The 21960-nt window shown below is 43.0% G+C and overlaps 1 protein-coding gene across 1 annotated transcript in view; it reads right to left on the reverse strand.

The window, feature by feature from the left end:
- The window catches only part of wscd2 (WSC domain containing 2), a 77149-nt gene extending 55499 nt beyond the window's left edge, over positions 1-21650 (reverse strand). The window contains exon 1 of the mRNA XM_084323188.1: positions 21109-21650. The gene's annotated coding sequence lies outside the window, so the exon portion shown is untranslated. The remainder of the gene's footprint in view (positions 1-21108) is intronic.
- Between the last annotated feature and the right edge of the window lie 310 nt (positions 21651-21960).

Genomic DNA, 21960 nt, shown 5'->3' on the forward strand with positions numbered 1-21960 from the left:
CCGGCTGATATCGCGCCGAGCATTGGGAAACGAGTTAACGTTATACCGGGAATAACATTGGGGTGCAACTCTCGCGACATGCTAGGAAAGTGACTTCCGGTTGGGAATTGTAGGTTTATCGTTTCTGTTTGTTTACGTTTCACATATGCACAGGCTCGTTCATTCGGTTACAAAACGCTGGTTTTAGGTGAATTCCAGGCTATTGAGAGCCCGCGGAAAAGTACTGCATGGATTGCAAAGCGTTATTTCCGAGGTGAATGAGAACGCGTGAACGTCGCTTGGAGCGATGACGTCATACAAATGTGCGCCATGAAGTTATGATTTTGATATGAAACTATCCATGGGCGAACGTAAAGTTTAATATGCCCGAGGCCGAGGGTATATGAAATCCACGTGTAGTATATGTTTTATTTGTATGTGTAAATATGCGCTGCAAGGGGGTAAGATAATATGGTTATACAAATAACTGAACTGAACTGTGAGGATCCGACGTGAACACAACAGCTTTTTCTGTAAGTATGAAGTCCTAATGTAGCTGCATGACATAACTATCTTCTCATTTGCAGTGAATTACAGCTATCCCATATCGCTTGAGTGATTGTTTTTCATTACTGTACAAGTTATAAGTCACATAAAGCTAACCTCAATGCCTGTTTCAAATTTGTAATGTATCTGTGGGCGCGCCGGTAGGCTCGCTCCTCATAAATAGGTTTCTATATCTTAGAATGTGCACAAGGCTAGTGATAAGGCAAACATGCTATGTTTATTCAACTAATCATTTCTATCACAATTTATGAGTAACACACTTACTCCCAGTATAGGCGATTGGACCTTATAAGCTTTTACAATTATGTTTAAAAATAAGAGGTTTAGATAGAGGAGTGGGAAATTAACATGTTTTTTTGTGTTTACAGGAGAGGCAGACTGATTTAACTCTAAATTGAATTACAGAGCAGTGTTTAAACACTCACTCGTATCACAAAAGACATACTACATTGAAACTCCAGTGATTTGCATGTCAACACAAGATTCAACCGAAGATGGTGTGGAGTTGAAAGACAATCGATTGACCATTTAAAACAAATCTGCATCCAAACACCCACATGTAAATTTTGTTTCACAGGAACAAAGACGATAACAGACGCTATTCAGAGTGGGCACTTGAAACCCACAGGGTAGGGCATGAATGAGACAAAGCAATGCAAATGCCTGCACAACACGAAAGGGCTTGGTGAATGCAATGTCTGGCGAACACCATGATTCACTGGTACCTGATGAATGCAGTAAGGAAATTACTCACAATTCTATTTTTCCACTAACTAATAACATGCATGACTCTTCTTTTAACAAACTAATACATTTCTATGACTGCAAATATCAAACCACCAGGGAGGTACACAATGATTATCTAAATGTACAAGGTGTACACTTACATTGATCATTTAGCTGACACTTTTATCCAAAGCGACTTACAGGTTCTGTGCGACAGGTCACCAGGAAGGGCAACTCTATCAGCTGAGTAACAATGTTCATCAAAGTGTTGAGTGCCACAGTGTAGGTTAGTTTTATTAGGACGAGTGCATGACAGTAAGGTTAGTTAGGGTTAGATGACAAAATGAATGATTGTTTTTCATGCAAAATTAACTGGCTGCCTAGATTTTTATGTTTTTTCCCCATGCTAATACGATGAGCCACACTGAGATGTGAAGAACGCCAGAGAAGTCATGGTGAGGTAAGTATCCTAAAGCACACCAACGTACGCGGCCTGAGGTAAGGTCAACTTCAATTTAACATCACAGACTATGAAGATAAAGAGCTACCGTAATTCCTCTAATAGTAACCCCGGCTTGTATTTGTTTCAACTGTAGCGGGTACCAGGCTTGTATTAGGAGGAGGCCTGTATAAGAGGGAGGCCTATATTTCAAATTTTCAAACGGATCATAATGAATAAATCAACATTTTGTGTCAGTTTGAACCCAGTAAAATGTACTGGGTTCATTTATTGAAACCAAGTACTGTATGAAATAGTAAACAGTGCAATTACAGGTGGTCACTGGTCATTTCAACGTTTTCAAAGTGAAATCAAGTAACTAGCTCAGTATGCAGTTCAGTATATTAGTAACCCGGCTTGTATTAGGAGGCCGGCTTATAATTGCTTAGCTCAAGAGCGCACCCGGCCATTAATAGAGACCCGGCTTGTATTTGAGACCCGGTTACTATTAGAGGAATTACGGTATTTTGTCTGATTCAAGACTTTGGCCATTCATTTACAATTTTATTTAAAGCCTAATGCTGTAAGATCTAGTTAGATACAAGATCTGATATATTGTAGTGAATGTGACCTTCTTGGCATAAGGACTCACTGCTAATGCAATTGGCTTGCATTTCCTATTTTCAATTAAGTGATTTTATTTACAATGAATTGAATTAACCCCAAAATGATTTTCCTCTTTAGCAGAAAGGCGTTGAATCATTTATGTGAGGAGTTTTCTAAGGCAATTTTATCATCCTCAGATCATATTGGTGAGAGGACACGACAAGTGAGAAGGAGTGACTCGTGATTGTCTTGACCTGAACCACGAACGACATGCGGCCCATGGCAGACCAAAGGAAGGGGAACAGACACAGAAAGGACGACATGCTGCGCCACCCCGGCGGCCTACGACAGACCAAGGCCATGTGTATCTCCACCATCCGTGTGAGAGAGAGCGTCCGGCAAACCTTCGCCTCCACTAAGTGGTACCGTGATAACAAGGAACGGAAGGCCGACCATGTCTCTGGGCCTGATAAAGGCCAAGCGTGAGCACAGCAGCAGATGAAGAGCAACACAGGCTCCGGGAGGGGAAGCTACAGCGTCCCCGTGGACGACCACCCCACCACTCCCAACAACCCTGTGACCTTTGACGAGATACACAAGGAGTGGAGGAGGACCTGAACACACGAGAAACGCCTAACACTTGCAGTAAAACAGGCCTAGCACATATTGTTCACATTGTTATTTTGATATCAGAGATGTGGGATGTGGGAATATCACCCTTTTCTTTTATTAATAATGTGGGTGAGATTAATGTATTGGGGGATGTCTTTACATGAGAGAGTTGGGGAATCATTATATTATTCCACACCCCCTTACCACATACAAGCCCTGCATCTTTCAGGTCAAACTCCAGTGGGGCATAATCATAGAACATAAAACTATTATGAGAACATTCTAAATGTGGCCTTGAAGGACATGTATTCCCAACGGGGAGCCAAGTGTGGTTTCTTCCTTTAGCCGGTGAGTAAGACTGCGTGATAATAATGAGGCAGTAACGGAGTGACACAAATGTGGGGGAGACCATGTGTTGGAACAGAGGGATGCACCCGCCCCCGCCCCCCCTTCCGTGATTTTCCCATGTGCTTAATTTCACATCAACCTGGCAACTTCCCCCGGCAGGTGTGACACCCCAATTAGAACCCGGAGAGCAGAGGGGAGATGTGAAGCAGCTCCAGCCCCTTCTGCACAGCCCGTTCCAAGGCGGGAAGGGTGCGCCATCATTCGGCCTCGCTGTTCCGTATAGAAGGTACGACCGCGGAATGAAAGGGAGGGGGGGGGGGGTAGCCCCCGGCGTCTGTGTAAACGGGACTGCTGGCACGCCGGGACAGGGAGGGGGGGTGATGTTCTGGTGATGCGGTTGATTCTGTGTTATAGGCCTTAGAGTTATAGGCCTTAACGTAGCTTGTAGGTAATATCATAACCACAGTTATTTTCATAAATGGGGAGCTTCCCCCTATTGCCACAATCCCTGCACCACTTACCCGTGGGAATACAATATTGATAATTGATAATAATAGTAGGCGACTTATTTTACATCTCGTTAAGAGAATGTGCAACGTGAGAAGAACTTTCACTTTAATGAGTTTTGGTTACTGTAAAAACTCATGGAACGTAATTAACTGGCTGCTCTGGACACACAGAGCAGTGACTGGCCAACTTGTACACCAGCCTCCAGACAAAAAAAGCATCACTGCATCATCGACTTATAATAATAATAATAATAATAATAATAATAATAATAATAACTTATTATTCAGGATAAAACCATTTTCGGGACATGGAAACCTAAGCTACGTGACATAACATTTAATTAAGATGGAGCCTACCCACAATTAGTAGCCTACAGATGTATCCAAGGGCAGGAGTAACATGTGTGGCCATCAGAACTGGATTCCAGATCTTCCACCTTTTCAATTGACTCCCTGCTTGTGATTTTCTAAACCAGAATTATTTTAATTTCACGTCTAATTGTGCAAATGTATTATAATTCCCTCAGCTATTGCACCTCCTGTGCCAGTAGCCTGCCTGTGCAGTCAATAGCCTGCCTGCACAGTCAGCTAAATTAAAAGTAGCCTATTCTGGATAGTTTGTTATCTTCACGTGAGCATTCTCTCATGTCATTCAACCGGCAGCTTATAATTTCATGATGACAATAGCTGTGCGTCCTTTCTAGAACAAACAAAAGCTTCTGATAATTTTCTAAATATTAGATTCGATTCAAATGTATTGTCATTATACAGCAGAAGTATAGTACAATGAAAATAAACCGGGTTTGGCATCCAACCAGACTGCAACAGTAAAGTGCAATAGTAATATACAATGTACAACAGTACAATGAAAAGAAGTTTGGCATCCAACCAGAGTGCAAATGTAACAGTAAAGTGCAATAGTAATATACAATGTACAGGTGATTAAACTGGGTATCAAATATATAAATTAGTACTACTCCCATTCACTCACACACCGACGGCGGAGGCAACTATGCAAGGAGTTAAGTGTCTTGCTCAAGGACACATCGACACGCTGCCCGGGAGGAGCGGGAATCGAACCGGGAACCTCCGGATTGCCAGACGACTGCTCTACCTCCCGAGCCACTGTCATGCCCATAGGGTCACGCCTCCCCTTCCGGAGCGCTTGGTGCAACAAATTTAAGGCCCTTATTGGTAAGCTACATCCTACTACATCATTATTGGTAAGCTACCTCATTATACTACATCATGATTGGTAAACTACCTCCTCCTTATACTACATCATTATTAGTAAGCTGCCTCCTCCTTATACTACATCATTATTTGAATGGAATTTTGTTACCTATGGAACCCGTTCTAGTGACTGGCTGGACCTTATAATCTGCATTTTGCTATGATGCCCCTCTAGCTCATGGAATGAACTCCAACAGTCCTTAAAGCTTGAGATTCTCCCCTTGAGTTTAAAACCTTATTCTCCAACCTTTGTCAATCAAGTTGTACATGTTTTAATTTACTGTTATCCTTACTTGTCTAATTGTTATGATTGTATAATGCTGTGTGATTTTATATGCCCTTTTTTTTTTTTGCTTAACTCTGCATGTTTTGCTTAACTCTGTACACTCGACGTGACTGTAAATGAGGGAAACCTCAGTTGCCTTTTCGAGTTTAAATAAAGGTTTGAAATGAAGTGTGTTAAAAGCACACACTTGGTTCAGTGTGAAGAAGCTAAGCCGGCAGAACCAAGGGTCTTCTTTGCGCCAATATTGCGAGGTCTCTGTTTAAAAGGGGCTACTGTCTGCACATAGTGTGGTAGGCCGACACGCACAGAGGCTTCTTTATCACACAGACTTCTAGTAGTTCTTTATGGGAGTATTACAAGGACGGGATGCTCTACTGTATATCCTGCTTCTTTTTACAGATGGGTTTGTTGATATATCATTCATAGCCTGATTTATAGTACAGTTATACCCAAAAACCTGGCGAATTTTTTTTTTATGACTAGACAGTATTTCCTGATTTATGAGAGGATAAAAAGACATAGCCACAATCCATTCTGTAAAAGTTAATTGCGTTATGTGTCAACATAATGAAACAACATTTTTTAATCTGGCATCATCCAATGTTGGTGATTCTGTTCCTGGTGATATATGCAAATTAGCGCATATTTAATTAGGCAACGCCTATTTTGCATATATAAACATAAAATCTCAGAAAACTTGTAATACATTTTTCTTAGTTGTTACGTACATAACAAACTGGGAAAGTTTCATATTAGTTATATCTATACAAATATTTATTTTGCCTATTCACCTAGGGAGGCTGTCTCGCCTTAAAGAAACCTCTTACTGTCCTCTTTGAAAGTGAAGCCTGTCTGATTCTACTCCCGTCTCAATACAGACGTCTATGGTGTTTCCCATTGTCCCGCTCTGAGCGTGTGAAAAGGATGTTCTCAAAGCTAGACACCGGGTATTAATGTGGATATCATTACATCAGACACAAAGACCTTTGTGCTTTAAAAATATATATATAAAAAATAAACTGTATGCCTGATGTGATGAAAAAGGAAATTATGATGATATTCCTGACCAAGATGCTTTTCGTCTATAGAAAACGACGGTCAGAACCGAATAAAGAAGGCTACACATTAAAAAAGTGTTTATCTTTCTTGCCACATGATCCAATTCTCATCATCACAAGAAGCTATTAATCACTTTAATGTGGGAGTTAATTTGCTAGAACGGAGTATTATTCCACGAATCTCGGCTGGCTTTGTAAATTGTGTACAAAAAATCAATTGGGCTTTGGTTTCAGGCTAGGCATTAGCTAAAGATAAATGGCTCTTAGGGTAGCACACTGGCGCCACTAACAAAATCTTCTACACTCCAATGTAATGAAAGCGGAGCCAGTGAGCTAAAAAGTCTCTATTTAAGGAGGCGGGTGTTGCCAAGTGGCACCCTTTCAGTAGACCAGGTACAGTAAACAGAGCCCAGCAGTTTGACCCTGACAAAGGCCCATTTGTATGTCTGAAATCCAGCTGAAAAACGAACAAGAGGGTCTGCTATTCCAGGTGAGCAATTAGAGTGGTGCTTTGCTAATCTTGGCCCAGGCTCGACAGTGGACCCCAGAGCATCCGGTAGATTATTTTGTCCGTCAGTCCTTTTTGTTGTCCGTCCGCACACACGACCCCAGAGCATCCGATAGATTCTTTTGTCCGTCCGTCCTTTTTGTTGTCCCCACACACACACACACACACACACACACACACACACACACACACACACACACACACACTCCCCCTGAGCAGTTAGTGATGGACATTCACAGGGCTGTGAGGGTCTAGACTCTGCAACACTGCAGAGGGGCAGGCAGGAGTACAGAAATGAGCCGGCAGAATGGCAGGGAGCCAGTGATGATGATGTCACACCACTGGGGGGGCCCCGGCTGACCTCACCGCAACCTCTAAAACACCTCGACGTATCGTCGTGGGACTCCCTAAAAAAAACGTGGTATCTCATGTATAAGCCCACCCCTACCTTAACCCTGACCTTAACTTCATTGGACCTCCCACCCCCATGTTAACCACCTATTGGATGGCCCATGTGCAGCGTCTTTTGTGAATCCCATATTGTCACAACAAGGGGTTGTGTTTCCAATCAACAATCGGGTCTAGCCTGCCAGCTCTAGAAGAGATCTATGGTGCCAGGCTGCTTTCCCGTGCCTCTGGCATTATCAACAACCCCTCTGGTCACCCAGCCGCAGGCCTCTTTGTCCCCCTCCCCTCGGGCAGACGTTACCGCTCTATCACATGCTCTACCTCTCGGTTTACTAAGAGCTTTTTCCCCAGTGCTGTGCGGAGCCTGAATGACTCCAATGACTGATTTTGTTTCTGTGTTTTTATTAGTGTTGTTAGTCAGGTTTGTGGAAGTGCTGTTTTTGTGTGTCTGTGCATCATGCACTTTGATTATATGCACTTTTACTGTCATTTGTGCCACTATGCACTTAACTATGATATGCACTTTTAGGGGATGTTGATATCAATTTGAGCATTTGTCCTTTTATACTGTCTGTGTTTTTACATATTTTTCCTGTACTGTTTCTACTCTGCTCCTGTATTGGATTAGTTGTAGACACACAGTGTTTGCTCTGTACCTGTATTCCAATGTGGATTCGTCCAGACACGGCAAATAAAATCTTTGACTTTGACTTTGGGGCTGTGATTGATTTCTGTAGTGCTCGAATTTGGAAATGTTTAACTAAAAACACACTGGAAACTCTATGACATATTACACAGAAAGCCAGTTCTATGTAATAGGTTATGTATTAGATGACTGGGAAAGTGAATGTGTGACCAAACCAATTTACGGTTTGATTGCCTTTGCGGCTTCAGACGGCAGCGTGCTATTGCCAAGCGCCTCTAAGCACAGTATTAATTAAATCCACACAACCAAATCACAGCCCGGCCACGCTATAGGGCCCGGCCGCGCTATAGGGCCCGGCCACGCTATAGGGCCACGCTACAGGGCCCGGCCACGCTATAGGGCCCGGCCGCGCTATAGGGCCCGGCCACGCTATAGGGCCACGCTACAGGGCCCGGCCACGCTATAGGGCCCGGCCGCGCTATAGGGCCCGGCCACGCTATAGGGCCACGCTACAGGGCCCGGCCACGCTATAGGGCCCGGCCACGCTATAGGGCCACGCTATAGGGCCCGGCCACGCTGTAGGGCCCGGCCACGCTATAGGGCCCGGCCGCGCTATAGGGCCCGGCCACGCTATAGGGCCACGCTACAGGGCCCGGCCACGCTATAGGGCCCGGCCACGCTATAGGGCCCGGCCACGCTATAGGGCCCGGCCGCGCTATAGGGCCCGGCCACGCTATAGGGCCCGGCCACGCTATAGGGCCCGGCCGCGCTATAGGGCCCGGCCACGCTATAGGGCCACGCTATAGGGCCCGGCCACGCTGTAGGGCCCGGCCACGCTACAGGGCCCGGCCACGCTATAGGGCCCGGCCACGCTATAGGGCCCGGCCACGCTATAGGGCCCGGCCACGCTATAGGGCCCGGCCACGCTATAGGGCCCGGCCGCGCTATAGGGCCCGGCCACGCTATAGGGCCCGGCCACGCTATAGGGCCCGGCCACGCTGTAGGGCCCGGCCACGCTACAGGGCCCGGCCACGCTATAGGGCCCGGCCACGCTATAGGGCCCGGCCGCGCTATAGGGCCCGGCCACGCTGTAGGGCCCGGCCACGCTGTAGGGCCCGGCCACGCTATAGGGCCCGGCCACGCTATAGGGCCCGGCCACGCTATAGGGCCCGGCCACATTGATCCGTCGTGTCTGTCCCTCTGTGTTTCATTATGTCTCAATGAAGACTGTGGACAGGGCTGATGATGTGTTGGTCTCCGCCAGATTTGTGTCTGTTTTGACGCACGTAAAAGTTCAGAGAGGATAAACTTTTGGAACCGACAGATATGACTATTTGCAAAGCTGTTGTTTTCTGCAAACACATGATTACATTAGGACTAGCACTTTCCGCGAGATTTGTATGCATTATATGCACAAAGCTCTATAACGGATTAGGATTCCGAGGGTCAAAACTTGTGCTAACTAATTATTGCATGTTCGCATTGTGTTTTTGAAGGGATCAACAGAAAGCTCATAGTGTCTCGACAAAGGCTGGTCGGGTGAAAACACAAAATACAGTATACAATTACCCCTTTCTCTCCAAAGTTTCCTTTCAAATCAGTAATGGCGCCTTCTTCTATGGTTTCCTGGGAAAGCTTGACGAATGCTCGGTCGACTGGAGGATTTGAGGAGAGACTTTGGAGAGAAAAGGGTAATTTTATACCGTTAGTTCTAGACAAGTTTTGACTTAACCCTCATAGTCTGCGGCAGTTAATTATAGAGCTTTGTGTATGTAATGCATACAAAGCCCATCAATAGAGCTAAGAGAGGATGAACTTTTGGTACCGACAGATACATCACCGTCCATTTGCAAAGCTGTCGTTCCTGCAAACACGTGGTTACGTTAGGACAAGCCAACCGACAGTGATGCATTTCATCTGTTTTCTCTCCATCAATGTAGCCAGACAGGCCCTTAGAGTAATGACCTCAGTGAGTTCTAAACTAATGGGTGTCATGATGCTATATCCACTTCTCTCTGTGTCCCTATCCTCTCCCCTGTCTCCCCTTAGTCACTGCTAGACACCTCTGGTACACCCGATTCCCCATCAGTGGGCGCACACTGACACTAATGGGCCTGATAGGGGCGGGAGAATTATGTAACTATCGTGAAATTCTGCATTGATGTGTGAAATTCAATAATCGATTTTCTCTGGTCCAGTTTTTGGAGGTTTGAATGCATTGTTTTTCCTGGCATTGTGTGCTAAATTCCCCTTCGACAGTTAGTAGCTGAAGAAGATTCTGTTGAGATTTTAACCATGAATTGTATCAACAGCACTTGGGAGATATTGTGCAGTGAAATGGCATAAAATATGAGTACATTCAGGGGGTTAAAGTGGGATTTGGCAGGTGGGGGAACCACCCAGAGGGGGGAAATGACCTCGAAATAACACCCAGATTGACTCTGTGAGCTCTGGTGGACCTGTCTTTATGGACAGGCTATGCTGTGCTGCTCTGGCTCTGGGCTGTGCTGCTGCTCTCTACAATATATTAACAGATGCTACATGGGCTGCTATCATGGCTGCTTTCCAACCCCTAGCCATAGTATAAAAGTAGAATTTGGCAAGTGATACTAAAGAGCATCATGAGCTTAGAATCACATTGATGACTGCTACCCTTGATCTAACAGAGAGTAGACCATGGATACCACAGCCTGCCCTGCACCAGGCCAAGTTAGTCCATTACCGTAGACTTTACCACAGTACTGCAAACTAAACAATTCCATAGCCTGCATTTAAACTGCCCAGTATTCTCACACAGCCTTTGAATAACACAAAAATTATCATAATAAATAGTTTGTCAAAGACATTTCCCAATGAATTAACGAGATTACTTCAACAACACATCATGTCCTCGACTCAATCAAACGGTTCACAAAAATCATGGTTCGGTTCATATCATGGTTTTGGGGTCACGGTTTTCAGTTCAGTACGGGATAAGAAATCCCATTGCTAATTCAAATAGTAGTTGGTAAAAAAAGTGTTGCCTTCAATGCATTAGCTGAAAGCATAAGGAACACATACTTGTCTATTATCAATGACCTGTTAATCATAGGTGGCTCTCATAAGGGGGTGTTTCTGAATAACTTTAGTTGTGGGCAGTCTGGTAACTTTGCTCTGGAGGGCCATCCCTCTGTGTAGACCTATATAGTGGACATGTTGGAAGTATGGAAATGCCTGTTGCTGAAGTGAGAGGAAATATTGGGCTGCATATAGTTAGCTATAAATAACAACATTATGGATTTGATTATGGATTTTGTCCTGTTGGAAGGAGTTGCTTTTACTCTCCCCTTGTGCTGGTAAAGGACCCGGGCAATGCGAATTGGCCCATAACCTTACATGTACTGACGCTCGTATCTCAAATCTCACACTCCGTCGCTGTTTAATCCATTTCTATCATAGACAAAACTCAATCTGTAAGGCACCCAAACAGCACACAATGCTGGAGAATATTATGGGATATTGTCCACTTACCAGTAGCCTAATGGTAATTTCCCAGACAAACTGTGCAAATTAAATAGTCAAAGGTCAGTTATAATAAAAAGAAATTGCCAATCAAAGGAATTTGGAACGCAGTTCCAAACTGTTCCTGATTATTTTAACCCTTGAATCTCAAACTCCGCCCCTTGAGCCTCCAAACACCACTTTCGCATCTGTGACAGTGGCATCCTAGCATGTTGGGGATGGACCTTGTCAACTTTTCAATCTAAAACCTCCACCTCACCCTGACTCGATTTGTTAATCTCAGGTGGACTAAACACGATCTGTGCTCTCAGCAGGGTGTCGTATTTCTGTCTGTGTCTGAGGTAAAATGCTTAGTGGAGCGAGGCAGATGTCTCTCCGACTAGACAGGTCTGGGTTCGCATATAACTCACTATGAATTCCAACCATATTCTAGTGTTTGTCACACAATATTTGCCCTGCCACCTGTCCTTGCAGCAATTATTTGAGTATTATTTACTATTAAAAGTCCAGTGTTGCAGATAATCCAGTTTTTTAAGTTGAAAATCTGATTGAGATATGCATGATGCAACCAGGCTGACCCAATGACCATACCCCTTGGGTCTTGACTCTTTACGATTGACCCATCTCAAGCCCTGCCCTGTTTTCTTGATCCTCCAATCTAGTGTTGTAAAAAATATCGAAGTATCGATACATATCGATACTGAATATTTAAAATGGTTTCGATACTCATTTCCCGAAATACCGATACTTTCTGCAGTATCGGTACCAGCTGGCGAGTGTTCTACCGCAAGTTGTTGACACGCTGTTCAGAGCACGCTTGCCCCTCCGCCTCCTCCGAGTCCAGCCCTCCCCCTCACAGAGCCGTCTTCAGTTTGTAAACAAACATTTTAGCTGAAGATGGCAAATGCAGAGCCTCCGCAACTTGTGCTTGTGGATAAAGAAAACAGCAGTTCTGTTTGGAGGTACTTCGGGTTTGAAGTAAACAACGAAGGACAAGATAAAGATGCCCCAATGCTATTTGCAAGCGGTGTTACAGAGCAGTGCCAACGTGGATCTCCATAAAGAAATGAAAGAGGTTCGTGACAGCTGCTCTTTCAACGTCACTGTGACTGAAGCATTAAACCATTAACTCTAGTTTAATACATGATACGTTGTCTACTGATGGCGCATAATATCAACAGCTGATTCGTTGTTAGTAACGTTACAGCTACCAGCTAACGTTAGCTACTGCTAGCCGTTAGCTCCGTTAGCTTAGCTTAGCTGGCCACATTTATAATTACTGCATGGAAACGGAGTAACGTTAACGTTTAAACGTTATGTCGAGGTCCTACAATACTACAGTCGACATAAGGTTAAGGTTACCCCGTTTCCATGAAGTGTTTAAATAGCAGCAATCTTGTTGAAAATGTAACGTTATTAAAATGCTCCGAGCATAGCCTCTCTCTCTCTCGTTATCTTTAAATAAAAATCGAAACCGTTACTAACTGTAATACAAACAGTTCAGTTTGTCAGGTACATGCAACACAGATTACAGTGTTTACATCTGTCTGCTTGAGAAAATACCATGTTCTGCATCTGCAATAAAAATGATTGAAGTGAGATGAACAGTTATTTTTAAATGTGATCTAAAGATAAACAAAGGGTTTTAAAAGTGTTATATTTATCTTCTCTTATAGTACCAGAGAGAAGCTGAGGAGAATCAACCAGCAACAAAAGCTAAATTTGTTTAAAAAAAAGAAAAAAAAGGTATATATATATATATATATTTTTTTTTTTTTTTTTTTTTTTTTATCGAAATGGTATCAAAGTATCGATACTTTTCAAGGTATCGTATCGAAGTCGAAATTCCAGTATCGTGACAACACTACTCCAATCACAACTGTTGCTTCCCTCGGACAGGGAAACATTTGTGGGTGAAAATGGCCTTTGCAAAAGGTTTCACATTATGCTTGTGACATGGCTGTATGTAGTGAAGTCCATATCCACAGAATAGAATAATGTAGTAGTTTACCACAAAGTCCATATTCTCTTTCGCCCCAGGTGGGTGGAGGGAGAGACAGAGAGAGGAGACACACACACACACACACACACACACACACACACACACACACACACACACACACACACACACACACCACACACCACACACACACACACACACACACACACACACACACACACACACACACACGTGGTAGAGCTAGAGAGAGACACATACTGAGGGAGAGAGGAATAGAGAGGCTACAGAGAGAGAGAGAGAGAGAGAGAGAGAGAGAGAGAGAGAGAGAGAGAGAGAGAGAGAGAGAGAGACACACACACACACACTCTGTTTTCCAGGTTGGAGAACACCAGTGACAGAGAGAGGTGGGAGAGAGAGGCACACACACAGGGGAGGGAGAGCAGGGGTGCGAAAGAAAGATAGAGAGATATTATGCTTACAGAGGGAGAGGGGGAGGGATATAGAGAGAGAGAATGAGAGAGAGAGAGAGATAGAGAGAGAGAGAGAGAGAGAGAGAGAGAGAGAACGTCAGGTTTACCGTATAAAATATTAGTCTGTAAACGGTTAGCATGATAAACATTGGACTCACCCCATTCAGTGGGACTCCTGCAACACAATACCTTTGTCATCAAAATGGGAAATTAGGTTTCCTACTTGATTACTATTGGAAAATGTCTTGGACAAAATCTTAAAAAAATATATATATATTTAAATGTAAATTGAAGACTAGCCTACATAAAGAGCCGCAACACCGTCATGGTCAGGAGGATGCGGACTGGTGCAGAATCAGAAGTGGGCCGATGACGCATCACTTTCAAACTCTGTTTTTGTATTATGAGCTGCTCTGTGGGCCCAAAGAGCGACCGGCCCACCGGGATTTCTCTTGGTGCTTCCGATGGCCAGTCCACTATTGGCCCAGATGCGTCTATGACATTGTGTGTCCTTGTTTATTTTATTTGTCTGTTTATTTTGTGTCCATCTATCCGGAGCTAATCTCGCCAACTACAAGGCGGTGGCGGATGACACTGGTGGGCACACAGGTTGACAGCAGGCCAGGGACGTGACTCCTCGAATATCTTTCAAATCGGTCAACGACAAGTATTTTATTTGAAGATTCAGTGTGAAGTTACACCTTTTGAACACAAGAGGGCGATGCTACACAGGTTCGCTGCTCAGAGCCTCAGGGAATCAGCTCTCTGGCCCCTGCTATACTTATGCATTAAAAACATTTATGCATGAATTAATTCTGATCATTGTCCATTGAAATAAGCCCCGCCCCCCTCATACTTCCCTATGCTTCTTAACATCCTTCCTATGCTTCCTAACAGCCTTCCTATGCTTCCTATCAAGGCAAGGCAAGGCAAATGTATTTATATAGCACATTTCATGCAGAGACAATTCAAGGTGCTTTACATAAAATCAATCAAAAACATTTAAAAAAGAAATACATATGTCACAATGCTTTGGAAAAGCCATTGTCTATGTTAAAGGCACATAATCAGTTAATTAAATCACAATGCTTTTGAAAAGCCATTGACTATTTTAAACTTTATCTTTACAGCATACAAATTAGAAATGTAAAAAAGACCGAGATCACAGTATAAAGGCAGAGAAATCACAGTGATTTTAACTGAAGTTAGAAAGCAGAGGTGAACATAAACGTTTTAAGCCTATTTCTTTTTAAAATAGCCAGGGGCAGATCTAAGATCCTCTGGGAGTTTATTCGAGCCATGTGTGGCGTAATAACAGAACTGCACTGTGTTTAGTGATCCTGGTGACAGTTAGCAGACCAGACCCTGATGACCGTAGGAGTCTAGAGGTAACAGTGTTTTGAAGTATATTCTATAACACTGAGAACCAGTGTAATATGATAATATCATCCTTCCTATGCTTGCTATCACACTTCCTATTAGAGATGTTCCGATACCATTTTTTCCTTCCCGATCCGATTCCGATACCTAAGCTTTGGGTATCGGCCGATTCCGATACCAGTGCATAAAATATATATTATATAAATTATAAAAAAAAAATGTATACAGCTACTGTTTTATATATACTGTTTTTTAGTAATAACTATAAAGTAATGGTATTTATTCAACAACAGGTGACAAGTATAGATTAGTATTAGTATCAGTAATTGAAAACTATCTCAATGAGTTCACCCACGGAAAGGTTGTTGGCATATTAGTTCCACACGGACATTATTCGTTGCTGCACTTGCTTCCACAAGGCTCCGTTTAAGTAGCAGAGGCTCTGTTGGGATTTTTGCACAATAAATATTCAACATTCTCTTTTGAGACTCCGCCTCAGACTCTTATCATTTGGCACTAAAAGCTAAACATTGTCACCGATATGGCTGTCCGCAACATGTCATTAATTGTGTACGCGAGGTGGTCGATCAGTGACGACGTTAACGTGAGCTAGGTTAGCTAGCATGAGCTACTGGTAGATGGAAAGACTGTAACGTTACTGGTGAAAATGTGATTTACGTTGGAATACTCCTTTGCCAACTTGCTGTACTTTGCTTGCAGGTCTGCAGCCATTATTGCTGGATTATGAATAGAGATGTTCCGATACCATTTTTCCCTTTCCGATCCGATTCCGATACCTAAGCTTTGGGTATCGGCCGATACCGATATTTATCCGATACCAGTGCATACAAAAAAAAATAAAAAATTATATAAATACTTTTTTTCTTTTTTTTCTTTTTTTTTACAGATACTGTTATACTGTTTTTAGTAATAACTGGAAAGTAATGGTATTTATTCAACAACAGGTGATTGTATAGATTTGTATTAGTATCATTAATCAATGAGTATGGGCTGCAGCACTGCAGATATACCCTACTCCAATGATCCACACGGACATTAAACGGTGTTGCACTCGCTACTCCGTGGCTCTGCAGATATACCCTATTCAGTCTGTAAGCTAGTGGCAGATAGAACGTTCATGTTGTGATTTTTTATGCAAAATAAATATTCAACATTCTCTTTTGAAACTCCGCCTCAGACTCTTATCCTTTGGCACTTGCTGTACTTTGCTTGCAGGTCTGCAGCCATTATTGCTGGATTATAAATAGCACCAACTTTAGACACGGTAACGTTATCAAGCTAAGCTAACTGACCTAGCTCGTCTTCCCGCATTGACATTTGATAACGTTAGTAATAGTCAGCTAACGCTAGTCAGTAGCTACTTAACTTAAATACAATTCACCGTGGGTGCATTATTGTTGATAGACGGTCACGGACAGTGTTAGGTCCTGGAGAAAGGACAGGCGATCATCTGATTTGATGTAACGTTAAAGCGGATGTTGTTCCAACTAGCTATCTTTCCAGCTAATGCTATCATAACACCAGCAAAACACATCCCGTCCGAGCTCCCCGTCACACCGCACTGTCGGGGACAATGGAATTTAAGAAAGTGTATCTGCTGTTAAAATGACACAGCATCACACTTTAAAACATGTTCATTTTATAATCCTCACTCTCCGCAGGACTCGGCAGGAGATAAATTACATCATGGGATCGGAGGCTAGAATTTACGTGTACTCGCCGATACCGATACCAGCATTTTAGGCAGTATCGGCGGCATTTCCGATACTGGTATCGGTATCGGAACAACTCTAATTATGAATAGCCCCAACTTTAGCCAAGGTAACGTTAAAGCTAAAACTTTAACATTAGTTAACGCTAGCTTTCGGTTAGCTGTTCAATGCTAATAACACCACCAAGCGAACCCATCAGAGCTCCCCGTCAACAGCACTCTGTCGGGACGATGTGGCATTTAAGAAAGTATTTGCTGTTAAAATGACAAATGGCATTGACACTTTAATTCACGTCGGTTAAAAACACGTTTGTTTTATAATGCTCACTCAGCAGACCGCAGTGTTGTTGATAAATTACGTCATATGGTATCGGAGCGCAGAATTAGAGGGTACTCGCCGATACCAATACCAGCATTTTAGGCAGTATCGGCGGCATTTCCGATACTGGTATCGGTATCGGAACAACTCTACTTCCTATGCTTCCTAACATCCTTCCTATGCTTCCTATCACCTCTTATGCTTCCTAAGTTCCTATCACCCTCTCTAAGCTTCCTATCACCATCCATATGCTTCCTATCACCCTCCATCCTTCCTATGTTTGTCTGTCTGTGTGTCCAGCATGCCGCCTGGTGGAGATTTGCACTCTACTGAGTGAACCTTTCTAGTTTTCAATCATTCACGACAGCAATGCTTCTTTTATAACGTGATGACAGTGAGTGAGCCAAACGCTGCACTATCATGAAGTGCAGTAGTCTTACAGTACAGTTTAGGAAGATCACAACAGAGCCTAGAGAAGGACAGAGAGTTAATTTGCAAAAACCGATAAACACCATCCTTGGGAAAATAGGAACTGACCCATTCTGAACCCTGAGTTACCATTAAGACATAAGCCCAAATCTGAACCAATAGTTAGTGTTAAGACATAAGCCCATTCTGAAGCAATAGTTACTGTTAAGACATAAGACAATATTTAAGACAATATTTAAGACCATAAGACAATAGTTACTGTTACTTAAGACATGAGCCCATTCTGAACCCTGAGTTACTGTGTTAAGACATAAGCCCATTCTGAACCCTGAGTTACTGTGTTAAGACATAAGCCCATTCTGAACCCTGAGTTACTGTGTTAAGACATAAGCCCATTCTGAACCCTGAATGAGTTGTCACAAAAACTGTTATTGCTCATTGAAAATGCAATGCAAGTTCAACGTTTGCAGTAGAAAGCGTCAAACACCAGTGCTGTTCTTTCACAGAGCCATATAAATCTGTTCACAGTGAATCAGTGTGCAGTGTTCAGGTCATGCAATATGGCTGCTACTCGGAACTGTATGAAAACAAATTGCAGTGTAACTTTGGCTCAAAGTCACCTTTAAAGGAAAACTCCAACATTTTGGGAAATTTGCTTATTTGCCATCTACCCTGGAGTTAGACAAGAAGATACATACCTTTTTCTTCTCTGTGCATGCAGTAGGAGTAGGAAGACGTTGGGAACTAGGCTAATGGAGGAACCTACTTCCAGTGACTGACGCTAAACTAGGCTAACGGTGCGTGTCTTCCTACTCCTACTGCATGCACAGAGAAGAAAAGGGTATGTATCTTAACACTCCAACATTTTGGGAACCCTGGAGTTAGACAAGAAGATGCATACCTTTTTCTTCTCTGTGCATGCAGTAGGAGTAGGAAGACGTTTGGAATTAGGCTAATGGAGGAACCTACTTCCAGTGACTGACGCTAAGCTAGGCTAACGGTGTGTGTCTTACTCCTACTGCATGCACAGAGAAGAAAAATGGTATGTATCTTCTTGTCTAACTCCAGGGTAGATGCCAAATAAGCTAATTTCCCAAAATGTTGGAGTTTTTTTTTTTATGTTTTTTTTTTAAATGTAAACACGTGATGTGAATTTATGTCCTTTACTATCCAAGAAATAGTCATTTAAGTTTGATTTTGTAAGTTACCTGTATTTTGTTATGTTATTTTTTATTGATTCAAACAACCCAACTGCAATTTGATTGATATTACCTTGAATGCAAGAAAAATGCTAAAGATTTTGCTTCAGATATAGTATACCAGCAGCAGACTTAAAACATTTCTCAAATAATGTATTCCTATTTTAATTGATGGGTTTGCATATAGTTCTATATGAGTTTATTACAATGCTCTGCGAAAATGTTCAGCTATAAAACCATATGGCCTTAAGCAAATGAAATGCAAGAGCTTTTCCAACACCTCATTGCCCGACAACATGGTTTTTAGCCTGGCTATTCCTGTACAGGTCCTAAAGAAGATCTTGGCACGTGTTCCTGATCTGTTCATGATCTCACAAGGGAGAGCAAGGCCAGCCCGATGCCATAAAGCCACCATGTTATTTCTGACTGGTTTCTGACGGTTCCTCCAGAGATGTTCAAAGCCTGTGACCATTGATCATGATCCGTGACACGTCGCTAAGAGGTCGCAGGGAGGATGAAGAGATAAGGAAGAACATAATCTCTGGAGGAATTCAAAGCCTCCTTGCTGTGCCGCTCTGCAGTCCAAGCGGCACAAAGGACCTCATATCTGAGGCACTTTTTTTACCCCAAGATTTTATTTTGCAAGCTTGACAGAACAAGCACACACAATTGAGTATCAGGAATAATTCCCATTAAGGATAATCATGCATGGCAATAACAAAATGGACATATAGGAACAAAATGGGGAAAATGCTTCAGGCTGTGACTTAATCACCATTATCATTACATCTATGAGAACGGTTCCTCCATGTTCTTGAGTGTGCCAACAGCAGCCGTTTGACTCAGCCTCTGTCATATACAGTATAATCTAGCAGGCATATTTGCCTTATGTTCCCCTTTGGCTCGAGATGGAGCCCGTGGTGGCATCAGTCCACAAGGCGGGACAGTAAACCCACAGAAGGAATTTTGTCAAAATGAGTGTCTATGAATTCATTCATCTCACATGAACGCAAGCTGTTGACTAATAATACAAGAGAAACACTGTCATTACAATGAATTTAAGTTATACTGTGTCTGTATATATAAGTCACATCAACAATATCTTTTTTTTAAAGGCAGATGGAAAAGTTATGTTATTCGCTTCTTAAACAGAGGGAGAAGGGGGAGATGTTGGCTGCTTCTCTCTGTTTCCTGCAGCTTGATTTGCAGGACGGGTAAAAAAATTAGCAGGTGAGCTCTAATGAAAAGCCAGCCACTTCACACTTTGGGGACAGAGAGGGCGACAGTGTGTTGACGTCTCAAGGCCAGCTGGCATCTGTATCCAGGCTCTCCAGAACAAAGAGACAAGTCCCATGAGAAGGACGATGACAATGTGTTGAGAAGCAGCAGACACCATAATGTTTCTATATACACACACACACAGACATATACACTGCGGTGAATTTTGATATTTTTTAAGCCGAATCAGAAGCACCTACAATAATGTCTAACGACGTGGCTCCATGAAGCCAAATAGAACCAAATTAAAAGTTTGGGCATGGGCATTCTATAGGCAATAGAAATGAGGATGGTGCAGGAGCCCTGCTATCTCTAACACCATGGCTGGAATTATGTCCAACAAAAGCATGCAGACAGTTTATAAACATTTAGCTAAATATATTTGGATCGATATTTACGAAAACAGATGTCCAGCACTCAAAGTTTCCTTTATGTCAGTAGTCAGCTATTTTATTGTGTTCTTCATAACCAAGTGCCGGGGCCCCAGAAAGAAGAAATGTGGTTGAAATAAGTGCACTATGCAATGGGATTATTTTTTTGTGTGTGCTGTGCCTGTGGGTTATAACTATAGTTGAAATTACGGCGAAAGGCATAGCAGTTACAATAACATACAGTGAAACCAGTATCCTGATTAATTGAAAATGGGGGACCCTGATGTAAACAAGACGAAAGACTTTCTCTGGTCTGCATCCCCTTAACAATTGTGTGTATTCGCTGTGTGTATTAGCTGTAGCTGTACTGTATTGTTTGTACCCATTCTGCAATCTGTTAATAAAGTTTTCAATCAATCAATCAATCCTGACTCAGTAAATCTGCCTATTTATGACTGAGTTGACCCAGAGAAGCGTCTCACCTATAGGCTGAGTTCATGTCTTTATCAATCCAGCCATAATATTTACAATGACGGAACCTTACCTCAAGTTGGGTACCCTGGGTCCATAGGAGAGCGCAAAGCTGCAATCCCTTTCAGCAGATGGGTTGGTCGTTCCAAATTCACAAGATGCTACTCAGTCTCAGATTATGGATGGTCATCTCTGGTCGTGCAACATTATTTTTTTTCATCTCCGCGACATGCCAATATTAATGTAAAAAAAACGTGTGCCTTTTGTGCGGCACATCTAACAGTTCAGTGCATTGTCAGTCCGAAAAAACGGCTCGTTTATCGTTTCCGTTAGAATGAATCTCGTACTGCGTCCCCGGTAGATACGGGCTGCAACTATAGCAGCTCCCAGACCTTCAAGAAGAAACGGGAGGAGGAATAGCCCACCACGAACGAACCTTACCAAATTATTTCAGTCACAATTAGGCCTGTATACGCGGACATGTTGGTCAATCCTCTCACAGGCTGTCCACTTATTCCGTCTATCTGATAATCTAGGTCAGAGTCAGAGAGAGAGTCCCACCGACTGTCCGACTTGATGCAGCCGCGCGGCGCCGCGGTGAGTCGACCTGTCTATTCTCTCGCTCTCCAAACAGCTTGTGCAATAAGCCTGAGTGCGGACAGACAGGCAGAGCAGAGGAGCCACATGATAGCGACACGGCTCTAGAGTCGACTCTTTAACCCTTTCACTGTCGCACTACTACCAAACGGTTAACCCTTGCACTGCTTGATTGATTGATTAATTGATTGATTGAAAATTATTATTAACAGATTGCAGAATGGGTACAAATTACAGTACAGCGCTCTACACACAATTGTTAAGGGGATGCAGTCTGCAGACCAGAGAAATACTTTCGTCTTGTTTACATCAGGGTCCCCCATTTTCA

This window comes from Notolepis coatsorum (assembly GCF_963971535.1).
Source record: "Notolepis coatsorum genome assembly, chromosome: 10".
Classification (NCBI taxonomy): domain Eukaryota; kingdom Metazoa; phylum Chordata; class Actinopteri; order Aulopiformes; family Paralepididae; genus Notolepis; species Notolepis coatsorum.